This window comes from Engystomops pustulosus, chromosome 3, assembly GCF_040894005.1.
Source record: "Engystomops pustulosus chromosome 3, aEngPut4.maternal, whole genome shotgun sequence".
Taxonomy (NCBI): domain Eukaryota; kingdom Metazoa; phylum Chordata; class Amphibia; order Anura; family Leptodactylidae; genus Engystomops; species Engystomops pustulosus.
In genome coordinates this window covers 16899328-16909818 of record NC_092413.1, presented here as the reverse complement: position 1 = coordinate 16909818, position 10491 = coordinate 16899328, and positions in this window count along the sequence as shown.

The following is a 10491-nucleotide window of genomic DNA, read 5'->3' as shown; positions in this document are numbered from 1 at the left end:
CTGTTTTGCCTGTGTGTGTACTTATCAGGCGCTGAATGGATATGAGATATTAAGACTCCGGGCACAAGGGTTAAACACGAGAGATAAAACACGATTCTCAAGGTCATGGCGGATGATTCCAGTCCTTGCATTGTTCATTACAGTATATATTCCTTCATGAGTGATAATATAGTGATGTGCCTATAAAACTTGAACTCACCAGCAAATATAGATTTTACTGAACACCCGTGTCCCTTCCTACTGCAACTAATCTTGTGCCTTGCACAGCTTAACAGTGGTCCCCGAGCCGGGGGCAAAGCTACAGCCCCCAGCAAGTCCTGACATCCGGCATGGTGGAAGTTCTAGTTTTACAACTAGAGTCGCGACTTGAATACCATTGGCTTAGTGGAGATAGAGCCCTTCCCGTCATTTGGAGGAGGTTCCAATCCCACAACTAGGGGGCGGGGCATTCAGGGACTAACAGTCCCCACAATCACTGGAGTTTTTGTAATTTTCATAACCTGCTAAACGTGTCCACGGCTGCAATAAGTTCTATATCTTACGTCTGTTTATTACCTATGCATATTTTATGTGTTGTATAAAGGGGATGGGAGGGGTAGTTGAATTTTGGACGAAAACAATTTTAGGAAAAAAATTGTATGGTAATTATTTTTTGCCCATTTATTGACAAATTTAGAATTTTTTTGTGACTTTTAGCTCTAAAAAGTTATAGTTTTCACAACTTGCAATGAGATTCATCTTTGTTCCTCTGTACTTAATTTTTTTTTTGCTTATATGACCCTTATGGGCAACGGAGGACTCTCGAAATACAACAGGAGAGTCCGGGTCATGTGACTTTCTCGATGGACGCTTCAAATGGCTACTACGGGCTTGTGTGTTTTGTGTTGAGTTCATTATAACTGCAATTCCAATAATTGTTGATCTATACGCCTTGCCCATAGTAGGACGTTAGAGCTACCACGTTCCATCGTGTTGCAGAAGCCTCATTGGTCCTTCAAGGGCTTCTAAGTCACATCTGCTTTTGTTGAATCCCAGATCTCGCCAAAAGTAAATCTATTCCGAAATTAGATCTGTAATTATGAAAATATTCTAGAATCTAGTGGTAAACTGATTTCAAAATGCTTAAAAAAAAAAAAAATTAAAAATCTAACTTCTTACCGATCCCCCGTGGTTCTTATACTAATTCCTACCAGTTGACCATTTCTTTCTTCTCTACTTTCTGGTCCCTCTCAAGACACAGAACAGGAAAAACACTAAACTTTCATCTTCTCATTGGTCACAGCACTCATCTGCCTCAGGCGGTGATCGACTGAGCGTAATTTTGGAACATGAGTGGGGGGATCGGAGAAGTATGAATTTCTCAAGCGTTTTTTTGGATCCTTTTCAAAATAAGTTTTATGTCCTGGGTATTTTTTGACAATCTTTGTTTGATACCTATAGGTTGTGTTGGTGACAGAAACCTGGTAGTGAGTGTTTCAATTCCCTGCAGTGCCCCCACTGGTAAAATGAAGCATTACAGGTCTCCATTGAAATCAGTGGACTGTTAGTATAGTGCACAGGACCTTCAAAAGTGTAAGACACTCTAATGAGAAGGTCTATAAATGTATATTTTATGATTCTAGTCTTAACCCTTTCCCCCCTTCTGCTCTGTGAATCTAAAATTCCTGATATTTTCCAGTCTCATAAATTATAACCCTCCCAAAATTGGTGCCTCTGATTCTGTTTTGTGGAATATTTTACTGTTTTACCTTGTGGGTGCGCATACTCTATAGCGTAGCGAGGGGGGAGGGGGGCTTTTATAGATTTTAAGACCTTGTATATATTTGAATAATTAGAAAAAATTAAAAATTCAACATTCAATTTCTATAGAAAAAAAGGTAAGAAATGTAAAAAAAAAAAAAAGTTTACATTTTAAAAGCAGCACTATCTTTCAGTATGCCTAAAGCACGGTGTATATATCAGAAAGGTTTCAGAAAGTAGTCATTTGTTTCTAGAAAAATTCTGAAAAAATAAATAACAAAAAAAAAATCGATTTTCACCAGCAGCGTTGTAAAATAAAAATGAGTTTAAAAGAAAAAGCAAAAAAAAAATGGAAAAAACCTCAGATGACATTATTATTTCTGAAAAAAGTCCAGTAAAAGAGAAAAAAACTTTTTTTTTTTTTTTTGCTAATTGTATAATATATTACATGACAGTATATAAAATTCATGGTGTATCTATTGCTCTTTTTTATTTCTGTGTATTTAACTTCGAGATGATGTAGGATTTCCCCCCCCCCCCCTTGGAAAAATATAAATAAAACTGCATTATGTGAATAAATTGGTTTTATTGCACTTAGCACAATCTCTTTTATATGATATCTTAGGAATATAAACTTTGACTGTATAGGGGGTGTAAAAATTAGAACTTTTTGAATTTAACCCTTAATTGTTATACTAATGAGGATTTATTTTGGGGGGGGGAGGGGCTTTAAGGTCATTTCACTAGTCCCTTATATTTCAGCCAAAACTTAAAAAAAAAAATTCTATTAATTGTTTATAAGTACTGTGTATTTTACACCGATTCTTGATATCAATCGCTTGCTCTTGCTGTTTTGATATTGAAAAACAAAAAAATTTACGAAATGACCGGAACGACTCGGACGTGTGAAAGGTTATTACATGGAAAAAAAAAAAAATCTGAGTCTTTGTGTGTGTAAATAATGATAAAATTGTGATGAAACACTGCCTTTATATTATTTAGCAATATGTTGTATATAGCATTATTATGCTCTTTTTTGTAACGAAGATCATATAAATTTAAGAAGGTTTAAAAAAAAATGAACGATTTTTTTTTTTTCGTTTTCGCTCTTTACTAGTTAGAGGCAATTTTGTGGAATTTTTTTTTTTTGTTCAAATGTTCTGAAAACTTTGCATAATTTATTGGTTTAATTTATCCTAATTTATTTTGATGAAGGGTGTACATTTTTTGTATTGCCAAGGATGTACTGTAATGATATTTTCCGATGACGCTATGACGAAATAAAAAATGCCCATTCCATTTCAAGGAAGATATACAAAAAAAAAAAGTAAAAAAAAATTAAAAAAAATAATTAAAAAAAAATATGTTGTGGTAGACAATTGATTTCCAAGTTTCGTACTTGGCAGCTATGAAATTATTGAAATGAGATGCAGACGAGGATGTGATATGATGGTGGTGATGATGCGGGTGGGAGGGGGCAGGGTATTTTATTGAGTGTGTTTTAAGCTTTTTTTGTATACTCTCCAGACTTTAACCTTTTCGCTTTGTACCACTTTAAAAAAAAAAATTCAGTAGTTCAATTGCCTTGTGTGCCTTCCATCTTCTCTGAACTGAATGTATGTGCAGTATATATGCAAGCTTGTGCAAAATAAAATATAAATTACAAGCTCATCGCCGTTCTTTAGATTTATTTCTGGTTTTATGTACTTTTTTTTGTGTGTCTGTAATGGACGGGGACAGGCCGGGATTAATGGACCGTACAGGTGGCCTATTGAAGGAGACGCTGTTCACTCGCTGCTATAAAGACATTGATGAAAACATGGCAGCCACATGACTCTCATCTGTAACAGAAGAAAAACAAATATAACAATATGGAAAAATGTTGTTTTTCTTCTTTGTATTCCGAGACCGATTGAGGAATCGGCAACTGAGTAACGAGTTACACTAGCGAAATGTATATGGTATAGTACAGTGATGGCGAACCTTTCAGAGACTGAGTGCCCAAACTTCAACCAAACCCCACTTATTTAAATGCAAAGTGCCAACGTAGCATTTTAAGCGGTAACATGTCGCTACCTGTTTTTGTCACAGCTTGAGGACGCCAATACAGTTGAAAGAAAGAGGAGAAATTCAGATTATCATTGTAGCTTCCCTACAGGGTCCCCTGAACTGAAAGAACTGTGGGGCCCATAGCAGGCGCTCCAATAATAACGCAGCCTTGTCTGCACTTCCTTGCTCCTCCTGCAGACCCAGACTGCTAAGGATGTGTAGCTTTAAAATTGCACTGATCACAGCACATCCTGGGTGGCCAGGGACTGCAGGACGAGGTTTTTAGTCCTGGCTGGAAACTCTGCTGGTGTGATGGCCTGGGTGCCCACAGAGAGTGCTCCGAGTACCACCTCTGGCACCCGTGCCATAGGTTCGCCACCTCTGGTATAGTAGTTCACTTTCAATCAGTAGGTAAATGGGACAAAACAGCAATACCACACATCACCTATGAGTAAGAGTAGGTGAACCACCTTTCCTCCTAAAATCTCCCTAAATGTTGGTAATGTTCATGGGAAGGATTAACAATGAACATTATTGGGTCACTGTACCTCTTTTTTTACAGATACTAAGCTATTTCCTTTTTACTATGCAGGGACTAACAGTAGAGGAAGTGGGAGGGTCTAATGGATTCACATCTGATGGCAGTTTACTACAAGCCCTCAATGCCTTGTATGTATCACCTTCAGATTGGTTTAGTCACAACTCTGCCTTTGCTGTGTGCAGTCTTCCTCTATGGTACTACTTTTTGTAGCACTCATGTAGTACCCTGCATGGGTTTTGTTCTTCTTACTATAACTGGGCCATAGTAAGTGGGCCATAACTGGACATAACTATAACTGTGCCACAGGACTAGGCCATAATAGGCCTAGTAGAAGAGACCAGCTAAAAACAGACTGAGTTGTATCTAATTGTCTACACCAGAATACTGTAGTCTTCGTAGACTCACAGGAAATAACCCATGTGCCAGAAAACTCAATACTGTGGCACAGCAAACTGGACCAACTTGTGGAATCCATGGCCATGGGCAAGAGCCAGTAGAAGTAATTAGTCTTTACTAAAACTTAAATGGAGAGCATGAAGCATGACTATGTCTGAGCCTCTTCGCGTATTCTATTACATCAAATGGCAATTGAATTATGAGTGGTTGACTCAAGCGCTTTCCAACCAGTCATACCGGATTCCATTGCTCGGTTTATTGGTATTCCAGAATCTAAAACCCCATTCATTCTCACCCATTAGTCAAATCAAACAAGCTTGCAATATATATATATATAGGTCAAAGGGCCTCAGACTGTGACACCTGCAAAGGATGTCTCCTCAAACAGAGATGTACCCCCTGTACTGACTGTAATTATAGTCACCAAAAAGTACTGTTCTACGAGTCTGGGAGATCCACACAGTAAGTGGTAGTGATGGGAAGTCCGGCTCTTTTTATTGAGCTGGCTCAATAGGCTCCGCTCACTAAAAAGAGCCGTCTCTTTTGGCCCCTGAATTGCTATTAGATATTATAGGGAGTCTCTGTTCAGGAGGTGGAGTCAGCCGTAAAGGGACGGGGTTTAATCAGCTGACTGCCTGGAGATAGCTAGCGTAGGATGATCATGTAAGAAATCAACAGAGGGACAGGTCAGGAGGAAAGTCCAAAGTAAAGGTCACCTGTACCGTCCCTCTGCCTGGTCCTCCCTTCTTTAGAATAATCAGAATTAAACGGCTCACGGAAAGACCCATCACTAGTATGCAATTCTGCACTTGCCAACTGTGGACAGGTCCTATCCGTTATTTTCGATTTGGACAGTCAATTGGTGCAAATCAGAACTATGACTGGAGAAGGTCCACCCCAGTTGGTGGCAGCGTGGTGTGTGGAGCCATAAACAGACAGAAGGTCTAATGTGTCAGTTACAACTAGTAGTTGTCGAGACAATTCATATTGGTTAAAATACTTAATAATGGAAACGTGGATATGGCAAGTGGACTAAAATATTTAGAACAGCATGATATTGTCTGCTTTATCCTGCAGTACTAATGACTTTGTTATAATTATGTAAACAATAAATTTGAGGTGATCAGAGAAGATGTGAACTGTCACGGTCCAACCAACTACTTATGGCCTACCCATAGAATGATGATTGAGATGCAACTGCCGGCAACCCCGATGATCACTTCCATGCAGTGGTTTTGTCCAGTCGATACAATAGGCGTGGTGCAGGAAGAAGACAACTCAATCTCTAGTGTAGTGGTCGAAGGGGACCACTACATGATGCCAGGTGTCCCACTCCAACCGATCATAATCGATCAGTTGACTAATCCATAGAATGATGATTGAGATGCAACTGCCGGCAACCCCAATAATCACTTCCATGCAGTGGTTTCGTCCAGTCAATACAATAGGCGTGGTGCACGAAGAAGACAACTCAATCTCTAGTGTAGTGGTCGAAGGGGACCACTACATGATGCCAGGTGTCCCACTCCAACCGATCATAATCGATCAGTTGACCAATCCATGGAATGATAGTTGAGGTGCGACAGCCGCCATCCTCAATGACCTCCATGTAGCGGTCTCTCAGGTGCTTCAATAGAGGTGAAACAGGAAGAAGACAGCTCCATCCCTAGTGTAGCAGTAAGAGGGCACCACTGCACAGAGGTGATTGGAGGGGGTGTTGGTAGTCACACTCCCACCAATCAACTACTGATGACTTATATATAGGATTTTATATGTCTGGAAATCCCTTTTAATTATTTCCTACATGGCGCAATGTCAAGTAACTGCATCCACACAATCTGCAATGACCGTGTTTGACCCCTATCTGGTGCCCCCTCTCTTGCCTAACACTAAGCTCTCAGCTAGGCACAAAGAATAGTTAATACTTTACCATGTTTTATGGGGAAAAAAAACAAAACCTAATGCTTGAAAGGGATATGAAATAGTATTTACGAAAATATTTGATGGGCAAGGGAGCCATGACTAAGTAGGCCATAAAAACCTATTGTCGGAATGACCCCAAGTAATTCAGCTCCATTTAAATGTCCATTTTCACATTCTCTCAGGTAATATTTCTATCCAATGAATAAGAACACATTTGAGATGCATCCAGCCTTAGAAAACAGCCACTTTATAACCATAGCAACTTGTAGGATTAAAAGGTCTTTATTCCTTTACCAAAGCATTAACCACTTAAGGGCGCAGCCTAGTTTGGGTCTTAAGGAGCCAGAGCTCAGTTTAATTTTTTATCTCCGCATTCCAAAAACCATATTTTTCTTTCTAAATCCACCATTTCAAGGTTCATACTGAAGTATAATGGGAAATAAAAGATTATTTATGACTGGTTTTACAGTATTAATTCTTCCGGTATAAATAATATGTTCTTGGCAGAACCTCGAAAAAACCTCTCGGAGGCAGAGGTAACACAAAGCACAATTGACACAGGTGCTCCTACGACCCTCCTCTCGGGTGGCAGATGCATCCTCAGCTTTGCGGCAAGCTCACTTACCTGTCAGTGATGTCTCCCGAGAGACCGTCACGTGCCCCCGCCTCCTAGGGCCCCCGAGCCGGCTTCTTGAGATTTAAAGGGCCAGCACGCCACTAATTGGTGTTGACCAACTGGCAATCTAAAAAATAGCCAGCCTCTTCCCTCATGCCCCGCTGGATCTTTGTGCTTCCATGCCATTGAGAAAGCTGCGTTATGTTCCTCGCTTCTCTGCTGCCTGCACTGACCTTCTGCTCTGCCTCTGACCTTGAACCTGTGCTGCCTGTCTCGACCTCCTGCTGGTCCCCGACCACGATTCTGGGCCACGACTCTGTACCTCGCATTGGTTGCCAGCGGACAAAGTGGACCCTGTGGAGCAACCTGGTGGCACCCCGCCGCAACAAGTCCATCCTGCTTTGCAATGGGCTCTGGTGAAAACCGGGTACCACTTAGACTCCGCTCCCAGGTGACAGATTACGCCATTGTCTGCGGTGGTACAATGGGTCCACCACCCCTGAATCCTGACAACAATGATTACTTACCCGGCTCTGTCTCCCGATTAGTGTTGCGATGCCTGTGTGTTCCAACCAGCACGGAAGTGTTGCAGGCCACAGGACCTGCTGAACCCTTTATTCTGTAATCAGAACCAAAAAAATTACACCAAAATTATATTGTTTTTTAGTTTTTTTACTTGTACAATATATGTCACGAAATAGCTGCAATCCCTCAACTAACCCATAACCTCTGCCCACTCTTGACTAAGGAAAGATAGTGTAGGCTCAATACCTACCATATGCTAGCAAATGCGTTTTTCTTTATACTTGCCAGGCCCTGTACTAACTTACGGGTGACAAATCATCGACATTCCCTATGTATGTGCTCAGAACAGATGACAAAGAAAACAGAGAGTCAGGCAGACACAAGCCTAGTCAGTATAACCAGTTCAAATCCAAAAAGACAGCGAGGTACTGAATTGTGAGGCAAAGAATAGTCAAGAACATAAAAAGGGTCAGATTACAAAGCAATAGCACAATAGAGAATGAACTAACACAAGTAGCAGCATAGTAATATAACCAGCAGCTGAGTGTGGTGAGAAGCAGGTATTTGTGGAGTTTCTGACCGTCCCCACGGCCACTGATTGCTTCGGCCGTCCATCACTGAAACTACTCCTCACACAAACTCCCAGCACAGAGACAAGATTAAACCACCCAGCTTTCCACAGCCATCAGAACACTGCAGCATTCAGCAGGTTCTGACAATATAATTTTTTTTTCTCTTTATTGACAGGTTTGACAAGAAACTAATTCTGGCTTTTTATTGCACAGGTGATTATGGTTGCAGCATTGATCCAAGTGACCCTGTTGGTAGAGCCGGCTCCAGGTTTCAGTAGGCCCTTGGGCGACAGAGGCTCAGTGGACCCCTTTTGCAGTAAACTCACGTAGCAACATGGATTCATTATATACAGCCCCCTTGACCCCCATGGAATAATTATATACAGCCCTGCCCCCATTGATTATATTAGGGCCTACCCCAATGGATTACCTGCAGCCCCCATGGATTAATTATATCCACTCCCCCTCTCCCATGGATTATACGCACCCCCTCCATCCCTATATGAAGCCTAGGCCCCCCTCACTCCCCATGGAATAACTATATAGGAGATGTGGGCCTCTGAGCTCTCTGCAACTGAACCCTTCCTAATACTGTAAATACTCATGTATAAGCCAAGGCTCCTAATTTCACCACAAAAAAAAACAGCCCAAAAAGTGGGAAAAGTTATTGACCGGAGAATATGCCCTAGGGAGGATAATGCAGACGCTACTCTAATTAAATGCTAGCTGCAGCCACACCTCATTAATGAAATGTCCACAGCAGTGCCCCCCTATAATGTAATGTCCACAGCAGTGCCCCCTTTAATGTAATGTACACATCAGATACCCCGTTTAATGTAATGTCTACAATTAAATGTCTATGGCAGATGCCCCCTTTACAGAAATGTCCACAGCAGATGCCCCCTTTACAGAAATGTCCACAGCAGATGCCCCCTTTACAGAAATGTCCACAGCAGATGCCCCCTTTACAGAAATGTCCACAGCAGATGCCCCCTTTAATGAAATGTCCACAGCAGATGCCCCCTTTACAGAAATGTCCACAGCAGATGCCCCCTCTACAGAAATGTCCACAGCAGATGCCCCCTTTACAGAAATGTCCACAGCAGATGCCCCCTTTACAGAAATGTCCACAGCAGATGCCCCCTTTAATGAAATGTCCACAGCAGATGCTCCCGTTTAATGACATGTGCACATGAGATGGCGGGTCTTCATATAGGGTATGTGCTCAAGCCAAAGGCCCCGGGCGCCCGCCCATGCCGCCTGTATGAGGATCCGCCATTGGGTATAGGGCCAAGATGAAAGAAGTAGGGTAAGGGTTATTGGTGTCCTCTTTCTAATATCCAAAGTGTACCTACCTGTTGGTCTGAAGTTATATAATAAAGTTGGACATTTTTTAAAATTCTAAGCAAATCTTATTCTGTAATGCATTTATCCGGTATTACATTCCAGTCCACATAAAGTCGTTTGCCTTTGCCTTTTTTCCCTTGATCTTTCCTTCCTTACTTATTAATGGCACTTATTGACATTTTCCACAGTCGGGTTTTAATCTGTTATTAGAAAGAAATTATTTTTGCATTTCTGTCCCTTGTATAGCAAAAAAAAAAGTAATTATTCTCCCGTAGGGCGGCGCCTCTAACAAGTCATCCATTAAGTAACCCGAAGGGTATTATTACATTGACCTCTAGGTGATTTTCCCTCTGCTAGGCAGTGACCTTAAGGAAGGGGAAATGATAGGCTGTGCACCTTTAAGAGCCGCCGTACCTTGAGCAATCGTATAAATAGAACAATGTTTGTACTAGAATCTATCAGTAGATTCAATTAGCGATTACGCCCCCCCCCCCCCCCCCTGTTCACGCCTTGAACGTTGTAACCCTTACGGGAGACATTTGTTATCAGTATGAGGCTTTTTTCGGTGCAAAAAACTACATTTCAAAAACATAGGCAACTGAAAAATTTGCATTCCAAAATCGAGATTGGAGAGAGGGAGAATGAATTCCAGGCGCCTGGGCTCCTGTACGGAGAAGTATTTGTAGAATATGACTTTCCCCTCTCTCTGCCATCCTGGATCCATTATACAACTACGGAGGGAGGGTTTCGATGCCATGCTTGCCTTCACCCGCCGTCCTGTA